Consider the following 16,619-nt stretch of genomic DNA (forward strand, 5'->3'; position numbering starts at 1 on the left):
TCGATATTCAGACCTTATCTTCCCGAGAGCCTCTGATGATATCGAAACTGACTTGATATCATCGAACATGTCAAAGTTTGGAATACACTATCTCCCTTGACATACAGAAAATGATTAGTACATAGGAATTGCCTATATTGTATATGTGTACTATTAACCCCAAAAAAATATTTGAGGACCTTTATCCTCAGATGTGCCTATTTAGTTCATTTTTATTGAGTTTCTTATCAATTTGCGCATAATCCAATTGATTTCTGAAGATCACTAAACCTATTTGTATCAAGGGGCTTTGTTAGGATATCAATCAGTTGTTTTTCTGTAAACACATAGTCCAACATAATGATCTTGTCTTCAACAAGTTCTCAGATAAAATGATGTCGAATGTCAATATGCTTAGTCCTTAAATGTTGAACAATATTTTTTGAAATGTTGATGGCACTAGCGTTGTCACAAAAGAGAGTCATCGTGGGTTGCTCAATCCCATAATCTAGCAGCATTTGTTTCATCCAGAGGAGTTGAGCACAACAACTACTTATAGCGATGTATTTGGCCTCGGTAGTGGACATGATATCGAATTTTGTTTCTTACTCTGCCAAGATACCAAACAATTTCTGATATAGAAACAGCCGCCACTGGTTGATTTGCGATCATCTAAATTTCCAGCCCAATCAACGTCTGAATATCCGACAATGATGGTAGATGTTTCGAATGGATACCATAGTCCGAAAGTGGTTGTTCTAGCCACATATTTGATGATTCTTTTAATTGTTGTTAGGTGTGATTCCTTAGAATTAGCTTGATATCGCGCACATGCTCCCACACTAAATGATATATTTGGACGACTTACCGTGAGATATAGTAGGCTTCCTATCATCTTCGGTACAGGTGTTGATCCACACTCTTGCCATTTATATCTTTGGAGAGTTTGAGTGTGGTGCTCATGCGAGTATGATAGGTACTGTCAGATTCAAGTCCAAATCTTTTTACTAAATCCTTTGCATACTTGGTTTGACACACAAAAATCCCATTGTGCAATTGCTTCACTTGTAGTCCTAAAAAGAAGTTCAACTCACTGATCATACTCATTTCAAATTCAAATTTCATGAGATCAGCGAAGTTATAAGCAGTATCTTCACATGTAGAACCAAAGACTATGTCATCCACATAAATCTGGGCAATGAACAATGAATTCTCTGTCTTTTGTGTAAATAGTGTTTTATCTACACTACCCCTACAGAATTTATGGTCCAAAAGAAATTGCGTTAAATGTTCATACCAAGCATGTGGTGCTTGTTTGAGGCCATAAAGTGTTTTGCTCAACCGAAAGACATGTTGAGGATACTTGGGGTCTGAAAATCCCTTAGGTTATTCTATGTAAACTTCTTCATCAAGTACCCCATTGAGAAATGTACTTTTGACATCCATTTGAAATAGTTTGAATTTTAACACACATGCAATAGACATGTAACACCCTGAATTTCGAGGGTCGAGCAAAGCTCTACTCTCAAGATCTAGCACATCACTTATGCAATATAGATAATGATGTTCAGATTTCACTCATATTAATGAGTTAAACATGAGTGGGATTATACTAAAACAACATATCATACTCCGAATATATTTAAATTAAGCAAGCGGAAGTCTGAAGCATATATATTTAAGCATGTAAGTGTTTCACAACCTCCAGAGTATGAGTATGTAACCAGGCTCAATATATACATATACTATTTCAAAATAAATAAAATGCAGAAAAGTAGATGAGTCCAACTAAGCCAAATATCCCACTAGTCCTTGCGCATGGTACGAGGTCTACATAGATCCACCCGAGAGTTGAAAGTAGGAGAACTCCTCCTCCTCATCCATAAAGTCCTGCTCCATCGCATAGACTTCATCAACACCTGCATCTAAACCAGAGTCTGGTTGGTGTTTTAAAACACCGTCCTAGAGTGGGAATGAGTGGCCAACTCAGTGGTACTATAAGGTAAAAGTTAACATGTTATTAAGTCAATCAAGCAGTAATGATAAAGCAATATAACAATCACTTCCTAACTACTCTTGTTAATGAAGGAATGGAGTTCTAGTAATGATGTATGCCCTCGCATCAAAGCTCCCTCACAAGCGACTTCGACAACCTATTTCGCATATGACATCACTGCCTCTGGTGCAACTTCATCACCTTTAAAGCACAACCTAACTAATGCAGGGCGATGCATAGTCATGTTAGCCAAGTAATTTAATTAAGCTTATTCATATAGCAGATTTGGGAAGCTAGAGTACCTCACTTTATATCATTGACCCAAATCGAAGGATCCATCTAGGTTCGTCACTCCTAGTTAAGCACATACGATAGGCAAGTTGTAGGGTCATCACTCCTAATGAAAAGCAGTCGATAGGCAAGTTCAAGAGTTTATACTCGCGGTCACTACGGGGAAGCTCATCACCTCAGCGTAGGTCGACAGCACGAACACGGTGTCCCATACCACCATACTAAGCTCACGAGTCTGAGTTGCTCACTGGTCACTACGAGGAGGCTCGTCACCTCAGCGTAGGCCGACAGCTCTAATACAGTGTCCCATACCACCCTGTCCAGCTCATGAGTCTTAGCGGATCATAGTACCATGATTAAAGTGGGCTTTTACATTGGTGAGGGGTACCTTAGATTCAAGCAGTAGTGTTCATACATGGTAAACACATAATAAGCTAATTGGTTTATTAGGCAAGTTTGATTGGTACAGGCACACGCTGACTTAATTAACATGGAGTGCATAAGTACCTCTTGTGGCCTAACCACTGTCGACAATCATCGTGTGACCCGAATTCGTTGAGTTTACCCAATGTGGCGAGACTAATTCGGCCACCCGAACAGGGACTGTTGCCGATTGCCTGGGCTACGTTGTAGTCCCAATCTTACTCAGATGTAGCACATAAACACATGTGATAATCACTTCAACCTTTAACAAACCATCCAAGTGAATTCCTCATTTGAGTATTTCATCAAACACATTGATCATGTCACCAAACACTTGCATTTTATCAATGAATTACGTAGAGACAAATATGATTACATGAAAGATACTATACATATGTGTAAGGTAATAAAGAATCCTAATTTAATACTCGTAATAAATACAAAACATCAACAATTTCTCATTCAAACAAATTATCAAACACTTAAACTACAATTCACCAAACATATCAACTAGGTTAGTTACACCATATATTTTAGCAATTCCTTATGAAGAGAGGTCAACATGCATATGACAATGATGAATCCTATATCAGTAGTCATGAGAAGCACAAATCATGTTTAAATGTTCATTCAAACATTTCAATAAACACATGGGATGCATCTTTTGTTCAAGACAGTTCACACATGTATATTATATCGAAATCGACGTATCTAAGACAATATGGTAGCAATCAAGTTAGATATAAATCATTAGCTGACATTGAAAGCATTGATAACCATAACCTAAGTGTTTATAGTCCGCACCTTTCGTCGGGATGCTCGATTCGAACTCGGTCCAAACTCTACATTTTCGAAAACGGAATGTCGGGCACCTAAATGATAAAATAAGTTAGCTAGTTTGACGAAGAATTAACTTGGATCTCTACAACGACATTAGGGTTAGGTTTTCTTACCTAAAATCGTAATCGAAAGAGATTAGGTAGCGCAATGGGTAGGCGATTTGGTGCGTGGAATCGTGGGAGAGGATTCCTGCAACGATCTCCCAAGATCTCCCTTTTCTCTTCCCTCTTTTCTCTTCTTTTCTCTCCTCTCTCCCTTAGGGTTTGATGAAATTTATACATGAGAGAGGTGGGGTGAAATAAGGGCTATTTATAAGCCCAAAAGTGATGCAAATAGCCCCAGGGCCACTATATAGATAGGTTATACCCTTTGGGCAGCTGTTTTTGACAAACAGGGCTCATAGGGAGGCCCACTACTCACATATGCCATAGGGCATACTCTATGACAATGGATCTATGCCAGGACATGATTTCGGTGTGATCGGATAAGCCGATCGACCATGGAGAACCTACATCGGATCAATGGTCATACTTACTCAATCGGGGCCACAGTTATACGGATATGTGCAGGAAAAATTCCTTTCCCTATGGGTGAAGTTTGGTAAGAAACTGGCGGTCTGAAATCCTCAATTTCACGTGAGAGTAAATGGCCCAATTCACTTAAGTTTTGGTTCTTTTCTAAAGGTATTCGCGTTTCTCACACACTTTACTCATGGCTCATGCTGTACATTTCTGAACACTATCTGGCCTTGATTCCCATGATGTTGCCAAGCCCAGTAGGACGGACATAGTCCTATAGTTTCGCAGTCATCGGACCCTCGATGTGCGGTCTAGGTCTGATACAGAGTTTAAATGTACTCCCGAGAGCGACAGGCTCTTAGGATTTGACATTGAGTTAGTGGTATTAAAGGTTTTAGGCCTTCTCATTTATGGAAATGATGGCCCGAGCTTAATCCACAAATTATTTAGTTTAGTACTTAACTAATTTTCGCCTAAATTATTCGATAGGATGCGGTCCTTGGGTAGTCCTACCTGAGGTGGTACTTGGGTCCTTGTACGGATTTTTTTGAGATGTTTCAAGACATGAGAATCCTGATTGACTCAAAGAAAGTTACAGGAGCAAATCTTTCATCAAAGTCAATGCCTTCTATCTGTGAATATACATGTGCTACCAATCTTGCTTTATTTTTAATCACATCGTCAGATTCATCGGATTTATTCTTGAAGATCCATTTGGTTCCGATAATATTTGTATCAAGTGGTCTAGGAACCAGTTGTCATACCTCATTTCTCTAAAATTGTTGAAGTTCTTCTTACATAGTATTTATCTAATATTCATCCTGAAGAGCTTCCACAATGTTCTTAGGCTCAAACTTTGAGGTGAAGCAAAAGTGATTATAGATGCTTTCAATCTGACGTCGAGTTCTTACGCCATCATTAAGATCTCCAATGATTTGATTTAGAGGGTGATCCTTAATGATGGGTATATTAGACAACGGTTGAGGTTTATTAGATGTGGGAGTTTTGTTATCTAATTTACCTAGAATGCATGAATCCACATCATCTTCTAATTCATTCAGGGAACTTTCTTCTTCATGGGGTTGGTCATCAACCACCACATTAATAGATTCTTGAATGGTGAGGGTCCTTAGATTGTATACTCTATAAGCATGACTATTCAAGGCATACCCTAGAAAGATGCCTTCGTCACTTTTAGACTCAAACTTTCCTAGATGTTCTATGTCCTTCAAAATATAACATTTACTGCCAAAGACACGGAAGTATTTTACACTAGGTTGTTTTCCATACCATAGCTCATATGGTGTTTTGTTTAAACCTGCTCTCAGATATACTCTATTTATTATGTAGCAGGCGGTATTTCCTGCTTTAGCGTTGAAACTTTTGGTCATATCCTTTCCATTTATCATAACTGAGCCCATTTCCTGCAGAACTCGATTATTTCTTTCAACAACTCCATTTTGCTATGGAGTTTTTGGGGCCGAGAATTCATGGTGAATTCCTTTCTCATCACAATATCTTTAAAACCGCTCATTTTCAAATTCACCATCATGATCACTCCTGATACGATATATGCAATATCCTTTCTCATTTTGAAGATGCTTTGCCAAAATTACAAGTTCATCAAAAGCATCAGATTTTTTTCGAAGAAAGGTGACCCAATTAAATCTGGAGTAGTCATCCACCACCACCAAGAAGTATCTTTTTCTACCATGGCTTTCAACTTTGGTGGGACCCACTAGGTCCATGTGTAGCAATTCCAATGGCTTTGATGTTGCTATGATTGTTGTCTTTTTGTGTCTGACTTTTATCTGTTTACCCTTTAGACAGTCACTACATACAATCTTTTCTTCCTTTTTAATCTTGGGAAGACCTCTTACCAAATTCCATGAACTTAACTTGGCTAAGTTTCGATAGTGAACATGTCCCAGCCTTTGGTGCCATAGTTTGGACTCGCTTTTCACAACCATATGACATTTTGTGGACAGTGCATTCTCATTACTACTTTCAATAACGTAGCAGTTGTCACTTGTGCGTAGACCTTTCATGATAGATTTTCCTGTATGATCTAAGATTCTACATACATCTTTTGAGAAGGTGACCAAGTGTTCTTTGTCACAAATTTGTGAGATACTAAGGAGATTATGTTTTAGACCTTCCACACAAAGAACATTTTTAATTTTGGGGAGACCTAGTCCAACTATTGTTCCTTCCCCAATTATTTTGGCGGAGCTCCCATCTCCAAATGTGACTAACCCACCATCAAATTCTGAGTAGTCATAGAAGTGAGTTTGGTCACCAGTCATGTGTCTAGAGCACCCGCTGTCAAGATACCATTTGGAGCTATTACGGCCTTAAGAGCAGTATGGATTACTAGACATTTGTTCTGACTGTTTTTATTCTTGATAAGGCTCAGTAAATTGTGATATTCAAAATATAGCTGATTTTGGTCATTTGCAGAGATATCAGCTACTTCCTCTAGTCCTACATTTTCTTATCATGATTCCCAACTTTAGTGAAGATTACTCTCTAGACGGTTAAGCCTTTAAGAGAGACCCTCTCTGATACTAATTGAAATTGTGGTGAGGACCACTTTAGTTGAAGTGGAAATAGCTCAAGGGGTCCTAGAGGGGGGGTGAATAGGACTTTATAAAATTTTATGCTTTATTTTAAATCCTATTACCTTAATCTTGATTTAATATGCAACTATCAAGATATCACCAATTTAACTCTAATGGCTTCCAAACTAAGTAGAGGATCCAATCATAAGACTATTCAATATTTAGCATGATACAACAATTAGTCTAAGATGGATCAGAAGAGTGAATGCGTGTGAGATGTGATTCAAATCAAATTATTCATATTATCAAGCTTGCATATAAAAGATAAACATAATGAACGATCAGGAAAGAATCAATCCCAAACACAGTCGTTTATAATGGTTCAGTTATGTGCCTACTCCACTCCTTGCGGACGCACTCATCCCATGAGTGTACCGGATTTCACTAACGAAGGTTTAAATCAGGTTCACCTCAAATCGCTACAACCTACACAAGGTTGACTCTAGGACCTACACAAGGTACCTAGACGTGCCTACACACGACACAAGTTTATGCCCTACACAAGGGCAAAGGTCAACACGAAGCACCTAAGTTTTATGTCTTACACAAGAGCAAAGGATCCACATAAGGAACCTAGTTTTTATGCTCTACACAAGAGCAAATGATCCACATAAGGAACCTAAGTTTTATGCCCTACACAAGAGTAAAGGATCCACACAAAGAACCTATGTTTTAGGCCACATAGGCCAAGGACCTACACAAAGGACCTATGTTTATGGCCTACACAAGAGTAAGGGTCAACACATAACACCCAAACATACTCTCCCATCGGAGGCCTCCTATGAGGACTTATAAGGGGTGAGATGTACCTGTGACCTAATCCTACACAAGGAATGATCAACAGAGTCTCTAGACTCTAATGACTTATAGATAAGTAGATGAGCCCCATTAAGTACGTTGATGAAGATCTCCTCATTGATGATGAAAATTCTTCAGCTCTCTTGATCCGCAACACTTGATGATGTTCTAATACAAGCGATGGGTTGGGTCAAGGTTATGTTAGAATCCGACTCTAATAAATGTTTTCCTATTTTAGAGGAGTGATTCCAAGCATTCAAGCATTTAAGGTATCCCAGCTCAATGATTTGCCATTAAGATAGTAGCTGGATGATCCTTGAATGGGGAAGTTCATTCCTCAATCCACTCTATTTAATATCAATGATGAGGGTGGATTGAAGGATGAACTTCCATGAGAAAATAAGGTTGGGATTGGTGATATGCAATTACTCTCTCAAAGCTCTCTCTATTTTTCTCTGTTTTGCAACTAAGAACAAGCTCTCTTTATAAAGAAAAAAAAGCCCCAACGGTAATAAAATAGTCAGTTTTTTGACAGAGTTCAATGTCATCGAACCGGATTCGATGTCATCGAACGTATACTTTCGATGACGTCGAATGTCATTTCGATGATACGAACTCAACTGACAAACATAGCTAGAACTTTTTGACAGACGCTCGATGATATCAAACCTACTTCGATGGCATCGGGATTTGAACACCGATGTAATCGAACCAAGGTTCGATTGCTCGACAATAAATACAAAGGAGCTTGCTAGACATGAACAACCTGGCTTCGATGTCCTCGAGCCTACTTCGATGTCATCGAATTTCAAATGACGATGTCATTGACACCTAGTTCGATACTTCGATCTTTTCAGAAGATTTTCCTTGTCAGTTTACTCAATAGTCTTTGTCTAAATTCGATGAAATCGAAGCTCCCTCGATGTCATCGGAGTTTGAATTCCGATGTCATCGAGGCTCGTTTCGAGTCATTGACGAAATTTTTGATTTACCTTCGAAGCTTGCTGGACACAAACTGGCCTATATTTAATGACATCGACCTTGCTCGTTGTCATCGGAATTTGAATTCCGATGACATCGAAGCTCAGTCGATTCATCGAGAATATTGTCCAAATATCATGTTGGTTACTGGACATAAAAGACCTCAATTCGATGTCATCGAGTCTGTATTGAGGTCACTGAAAACAAGTGTTTAATGTCATCGATGTACACTCGATACATCGAAGAAAGCTGAAAACTTGGAGAATCTCCCTGTTTGCAAAATCAGTTCTCATACTTGTGTTCCTATGTTGTTCTAACCTTTTTAAGGATTTATGTACCTGGGTATTTTGGGTTATGGGATGTGAGGCTAATTTACTTGTGACGAGCTTGTAACACACATCCGGATGAGGCGATACCTTGATCAATCTTCATATGGGGCTCACATGTCTTACAGACTCAACTCTCATGCTAATTGACAAACCGAGGCACTTTCAGACACAACATCTTTCAAACAAGGTACACTATATACCAAAAAGTCTACCATATGATCATCGATGTTAAGAATGATGAGAATTTTGTGTCGAAAATATTGGTGAAAAAGATACAAAAGAAAGCAGAAAGACACCCATCTCTATACATGATCGGATGGGTCAAGGAGGTCAACAAAACAGAAGTAACTGAACGATGTCGAATATCCTTTTCCGTTTGTAAATATTATAAGGATGAAGTAATATGTGATGTGGTCGACATGGAAGCTTGCCACATGTTACTTGGTCAAAGCTGGCAAAATAATATTGATGCTACACATAGGGATCGGGATAACCTATTTATATTTATTAAAGATGGTAAAAAGATTATCCTCGCCCCTATGGGAATGGAGAACCAGCCCAAGACTTCTAAAGTTGAGGAACAGTCTCTCACAATTGAACAGGCTTTTGTTAAACAATCTGAGGAAACAAGAGATATATATACATTAGTTGAAAAGAAAGAATATATGGAGCTTGTGAACATCCTAGGGGATTTAAAACCAGGGTTACAGGAGTTCAAGGCGATTGTGCTTAATGAACTCCCTAATAAATTGCCTCCCATACGAGATATACAAAACCACATTGATCTTGTTATAGGGATAAGCCTGCCTAATTACCCACATTATCAGAAGAAATGTGAGATCTTGATGGCAGAAGTGAAGGAACTGATCCATACTAGTCAAGTCAAGGATAGCATGAGTAAACGTGTTGTGTCAACTCAAGAGCCTAATGCCAAGTACAAGAAAATGGCTAATAAATATCGGCATCAAAAGTTATCTTAGAATCATGGACCAAGTCCCTTGAATAACTTGAGGATGAGTTTTTTTTTTCCCAAGAGGAGGGGTCTGATGTAGAAAGTGTTACAAATACATTTATAGCATGGTTGGACCAAAAGAAGGTGAACCGTAAATTGATTATAACTTTTGATCCGGGTATCGTTACGGCCCACTAGACGGATTATCATTAACCAAAGCAGCATGAGAACTCGAGGACGAGTTCTTTTGAAGTGGAGGGGACTAATGTAGAGTGGGTCACGGACACTTTCATGTCTTAGATGGAGTAGAGAAGACCCAATTAGAGGCAGGAGTCATCGAGACTGTTAGAACCTTAAAACAGGCATATCTCACAAACCGGAATGAGTTACTCGACGTACCATATATGATTTTAGGGTAGGACGAGCTAATTTAGCCAAACATGCCAAATTTGAGAGATTTTATCATATCGATGGCTGAATTCCATGCTTAGTTCTATTTTTACTATAAATAGTAAGTTTTAGTTTGATTACAACTCTTCATCCGATGGGCTTTAGGAGTTGTGTCCAACATGAAAAGTTCTTAGAATAATTAGGAGAATAATGTCGTTAAGCCATATAGGACACTTACTATGAAAGTAAATTTACTATTTATAGTAAGTTACGAATTTTAGGGAGTTTTAGTTATAGTTTATTTTTTATTTCTCTCCTACTGCTTGGTATCCCTATTTAAAGGGTTGTGAACTCATTTATTTTAATTGATCAATCAAATTATGAATTTCTTTAGAATTTTATATCTATTTTCTTACTTTTTCCTCATGGATTTGAAAAGTCTCTGTGATGTGTCTAGAGAAGCTTTGTGGATTCAAAGTAGTTATCCTTGAGGAAGACGGTGATCGACCTCATCATGTTCATCCTTACGTCACTCAGGAAATGCAACAAACAGTTAAAGTACAAACAAAAACCCAAAAATGACTGCTTTATCTAATGGCCTGATAAAAAAACACAATCTTGAAACAACCAAATGTCAAATCCTAATACAACAACAAACAAATATTTTACACTCTTAACATCATTTTCCAACAAGAATGGAGAAGAATTAAACAAGAGAATCAGTAATCAGATTACCTGTAATCTTGTTACAACTTAAGGACTTTACAGCCATCCAAACAACCCCTTATGGGTGAATTTTTTAAAAAAGGATGAGAAACCCTAGGACAATCATCCACACCCCCACACGATTCCGGCGTCTCTAAACCCACCACGCTGCACTACTTGAGAAATTGAGAGAGGGTGGAGAGAGAATAAGAGCTTGAGAGATGGGAGGTAGCACAGAAATGTACAAAGAGAGAAAGATTGAAAAAATAACTCCTGCTTATATAGCCAACTGGACACGGTTGCGTTGTGTGGACCCAACACGCAATAACCAGTGTGCGATTGTGCAATGAGTTGGAAAAAGGAAACTTTAGTGATAAATGTTGATCCTCAATTGATATTATGGAAAATTAAAAGAGGATTAATGAAGCATTTATTAGTAAAATTGTGGTAGAACTTATGAAATTATGTCTAAATGTCCTAGAGGGGGTGTAATGACCCGGAAAGTTTCGTGCAAAGACCCGAGTACTACCTCAAATTCTTTAGAGGTTTAATGTGGGTTATTTAGTGCTAAACTCGATTGCTTGTGAAATTAGCATCAATCACTTTAAATTTGATCTGCAGGACTCAAAACCTGTAGAATCGTTAGCGCTATGTTACCCTGAAACCTGGGATTCAACGCTAAATCCAGTTGCTCTCGGGAGTACATGGAAACTTTGTATCGGACCTGGACCGCGCGTCGAAAGTCCGATAGCGATGATCTTAGACAATTATGATCACCTGGTTGGGCTTGACCATCACCTCAAAAATCAAGTCCAGATGATGTCCTCGGTCGATTTGTTTGAGTCCGGAGTAAAGAGTGTGAGAAAGCTAAGAAATTAAATATAAATTTATAAAATCTGAGTCATGTCACTTGCGCGGCGATTCTAAGCTTTCTGACCGTTGGATTCTGACCCAATTTCACCCTCGGATCAGGGAAGATGGCCCTGGCATGTCGTAGTGCTTGTGGACCTGATCGAGTTTCGGTGACCGTTGAATTGAGATTGATCCGCCACGGCTGATCTGTAAATCCGATCGGTACAAAAACTCAGCCTGACCTAGATCCATGGTCAGTGAGCTTAAGTCCGACCACACGTGGATAAAGGACCACCAGAAGTGCTCTGTTGGACCAATATAGACCTGATTTGGTTATAACCTAAGTATACCTTGGCCCTGGGGCTATTTTCATCCATTTTAGGCCTATATATAGACCTTAAAACCCTCACTCTCAATTCCATACGAATTTTCTAACCCTAGCTAGGAGAGAGAGAGGAAAAGAGAGAGAAAGTGGGAGAGAAGTTGGTGAATCATCTTGAGTTCTTCCTAGTTACTCTGCATCCCTAAACCGTCACTTTTGAATCGTTATTCTGGCGATTCTAAGTTCATTCTTGGGTAAGTCAATCAAACCCTAGTTTGTTATAGAGCTTAGAATAGTCTAAGTGTTGATGTAGCTCATTTCTATTCATGCCTTAGGTTATCTAGTCGCCGTTGACGAAGACTTATCGTCTGAATCAGATCTGTGGGCATTTTCTGGTTTAAGGTGTGGACTATATTCATATAGGTTATGGTTTTTAAGGCTTTCAATGTCGGTTAATGGTTTATTATTGTTGTAGGTGTAATTTCACATGCCAAATGCGATGTTTACATTGCGTTCCTGATATATATGAGATATATTGAGATTTGTGTATTCCATGTACATGTAGAAAGTATCGTATATGTATGAAATATGAATATGTGTTTGCCATGATTAATAGTCATGTATTTGTGTTAGTTGTATGTGTATGAACTCCTTGGCAAAAGGAATTGTCCAAATGTGAGTTATCACCAACATACGTCATGTATGTTAAAATATGTAGCTTAAGTGTTTGTAGAAATGTCTGAATGATCTAGTGTGTCATATATTATTCTATTTACGGGCGTTGAGAAGAGAGTCTCAACTATCCTATGGATGTGTATGATTTCTCACATGCAATTTACATTCTTTGTTGGTTAAATTCAAGCATTTCTTATGTGTAAATTCATGTTAAGTTAATATTCTTCAAATGCTCACATACTGTATGATTAGAATTGTTATTCCATTACTATTCTAAATTGTTAATATGAATATCTGTTATAATTCAATGTGTTTGGGACTATGAAATAGTCCAGGGAATTGGTAACAAACCTTGAGTTCGTGGCCGAGGTTATTTTCACCACGTAGGACAAGTTTGACGAACCCGAGTCGTATTAGGGTCGTCGGCAGTGGTTTGGCCACACGGAGTGTTTGCGCACTTTATGTCGTTCAACTCAACATGCGCTCGTGCTAGTCGAGTTCGTCAAGTAACCCGATTGTCCCGGTGGATGTACACCATGTATGGATGCTATTGTTTGAATTTAGGGTACCAAACTTACCAATGCAATCCCGTTAACCATTGTACCTTGATCCGCTAAGACTCATGAGCCGAGCATGGTGGTATGTGACACCATGGTCGAGCTGTCGGCCTACGCTAGGGTGACAAACCTCCCCGTAGTGACCAGTGAGCACACCAGACTCGTGAGCCGATTATGGTGGTATGAGACACTATATTCGCGCTGTCTGCCTACATTGATTGGTGACGAGCCCTTTGTAGTGACCTTGAGCATACCTTTATACCGCATTAAGGTGACGAGCCTTAGGGTAGGACTAAGGTATGATAGGCATGCATTGATTAATGACGAGCCCTTTGCAGTGACCTAGAACCATATGATCGTATGAGATTGTCTAGGACTGATGACCCTAGAATGGATCACCATTTGGGAATTGATATGAGGAAGGTACTTTAGCTTCCAAATCCTGCTATATTAAAAGGACTAATAACAACTTGGTAATCATGTTCATGCACCGCATTGCATGTGCATTGGCGTTGTTGGCACCGCGGGAGGTTGTCATGCGTACCGTAAGATGAAGACGCTGAGGGAGTGCAAGCGAGGGCATGCATCATTTCTTTATACATTCTTGCATTAACAAGAGTACTTAGGACGTGTTTGATTGTATTGCCTTATCATTACTGCTTGATTGATTTGATATCATGTTAACTTTTACTGTATAGTTCCACTGAGTTGATCACTCACTCCCACATTCTAGGACGGTGTTTCAACACTAACCAGACTCTGTCTTAGATGCAGATGATGACGTGACCCCTGAGGCAGAGCAGGAGTATGAGGATGATGAGGACGCATTTTCTTTTATGCAGTTCTCAGGTGGGTTCATGTGAGGCGTGTCCTGATCTACGGGGATACAGGGTTTATTTTGTAATGGTTTATTTCATTTGATACTTGCATTTTGAGACACACATGAATGTAATTATAACCTGGCAGAGTATGCATATCTCAGGGGCATATACTGATATCTATACTTCTTTAAGTCTTCTGCTTGCGACTTTCACTTATCCCTGAATTATGTTACAGTTTTTCTTAATCTATTCCATGTTTTATGCACTCATATAGACAACATACATCCATCATTGCATATGTTGCATAAGTGATGTTTTGGAACTCGGGAGCTGAGTTATGCTTGACCACCGAATTTCAGGGCGTTACAAGTTGGTGTTAGAGCATGATTTGGCTTAAATCGGACTTAGGTTATGGTCACACAACGCATGCTGTCACCACCTTAGTGTATGTGGGTGCAAGCTGATTCTAGAATTTGTGTAGGTTTTCCTGTTACTCCTTTCAGCGAAAGTTGACTGAAAACGATCACCGAGATCGAGTCCGTGCACACTCCTGATCACACACAGCAACCCAAAATCTCTTCTAGACCATCCATTGTTGGGTTTAGATGGTGTATCATCCCTTTTCCGCCATTAGAAAGCCGATTATAGTGTATTTGTATCAGATTTTACTCCTAATGGCCCGATAAGCGTCGAATCGGACTAAGGGCCCAATTGGGGCAATTCTAGGGGGACCCAAGGGGGACCCACATCATTTTTCAGCTTAGGGGCCAGGAGGACCTCGCCCAAACGGCGAGTCATCGCCGGACTGTCCAGAGACCGACGATGACCTCGCCGGTTCGGCGAGCCAGTCCGGGCGAGCTGACTCAGGCCGACGCATGTGGGGTCTAGTGTGGCCCACTCATCCAGGGTTGCATGATTTTAACCCTTTCCAAACCCTCCTTCCTTCACAAACCCACCCTCCAAGCTTTCCTTTTCTTGAAATTTCTCTCAAAACCCCACAAAAATCCCTCCCTAAAACCTTTCTTCTTCCATTTTCATGCATCCCCATTCTACCCACCTCAAAACCCATCTCTATTGCTGTTTTCCTCTCTTTTCTTTCCATTTGAGCACTCAAATCCTTCCTTTGAGTCTCAAATTTGTGGAAGTCTCATCATTCTTCCCATTTCTCTCTTTTCTCTCATTTTCCATGGCCCTATTTGAGCTTGTTACGGCCATATTTTCCATCTCCACCATTCTCTCTTTCATGGGGAAGAAGAGAGTGCCCGTTGATGAAGCCAAGCCTAGCCGCCCAACCCGTGCACGGAGGCCGAGAGGTGCCGTCGTGAGTAGACCGCCACTCGAGAGGTTCAGATAAAGCGGGACCTCGATCCTTAAGCTCCCGTTGGAAGAACCTTGATGGCGGAGCTATCTCTGGAGTTTATGAAGGCCATAGGGTCCTTTTTAAAGCTCATGTAGATCCGCGACTATTTGGCAAATTTCTCTTATTGGAGGGCTTGAAAGGGGTCGGTTGGTGTCCCCTGTTCGAGGGCAAATACCGCACCAATGTGGGTACTGTCCGAGCTTTTTATGCCCACATTCGGAAACCTTCGTTGGAGCCTTTGTAGTTCAAGATCCCTTGCGAAAGAGATCGGGAGGCCACGATCAACGTTGCCTTGATATCCCGACTTCTGAATGTGCCGCTTGGCGAGGTGCATGCTAGTGAGAAGAATTTGAGTAGTGCGCGCAAGAGGGATCGTCGCACGCGGTTCCTGTGTGGTCGTCAGGCTGTCCTACGCCAGGATATTATAGATCTTCGAGGCCTCATGAAGCATAAGTTCAAGAAGATGTCTCGAACTCTGAAGTCTATCCTGTGTTGTCTGCAGGATAAGGGTGCCCCTCCTCCATCTCCTGATTCTGACGAGTAGTTGCAGATGTAGTCATCCTTTACTCTGTTTGTTGTTTGTTATTGTGTGTAGCCATTATAGGTGTAGTAGTTTGAAAGTTGTTTGTTGTTTAAAGCTTTAGATGTGATAGCTCGCATGCTTTCTTTGTCGTGATTCATGTAATGCTGCACTTCTTGTATTGCGACAATTTTATTAAATGAAATGCATGTTATTTTTTCTTGAGTTGTGATGTAAATGCTGTGTGGGTGGATTATGTGGATGTTGAATCTCACAGGTTGCATCCTCTGTTGAATGTAGGGTATGCCTCCTAAGAGTTCGAAAACTTCGGCCCGTCTCTCTTTGGGCGAGTCGCTTGCCGGAGTTTCTCTCCTAGGCGATAGCCAGACGGATCCACAGTCTCATTTTGGTGCTGGGCCAGACTCTCAGCCAGCTACTGGCCCCACTGCTAGGCTGACTCTTATGATACCACCCATGGCTACACCAGTCACGCCTTCGGTTCCTGAGCCAAACCGTGCATCTACGTCGACACCTTATGCATCTTTGTCCGCTCCGCCTCCTGATAGGTTTAAGTAGATGATGCTGTTGATGCAGCAACAACAGATCCAACAGCAGTAGTTTTTATCTTCCATGGCTGGCATCTTTGCTCAGTCGATGGGGGCGACTCCACCTGCTTCACTTATGCACCC

General features: G+C 40.2%; 1 long non-coding RNA gene across 1 annotated transcript in view; it reads right to left on the bottom strand.

Moving 5' to 3' along the window:
- Positions 1 to 10,948, bottom strand: part of LOC131248787 (uncharacterized) — a 30,056-nt gene extending 19,108 nt beyond the window's left edge. Inside the window, exon 1 of the long non-coding RNA XR_009172456.1 lies at positions 10,854 to 10,948. This is a non-coding gene — a long non-coding RNA (uncharacterized LOC131248787). The remainder of the gene's footprint in view (positions 1 to 10,853) is intronic.
- Between the last annotated feature and the right edge of the window lie 5,671 nt (positions 10,949 to 16,619).

Source organism: Magnolia sinica, chromosome 6 (genome assembly GCF_029962835.1).
Source record: "Magnolia sinica isolate HGM2019 chromosome 6, MsV1, whole genome shotgun sequence".
Classification (NCBI taxonomy): domain Eukaryota; kingdom Viridiplantae; phylum Streptophyta; class Magnoliopsida; order Magnoliales; family Magnoliaceae; genus Magnolia; species Magnolia sinica.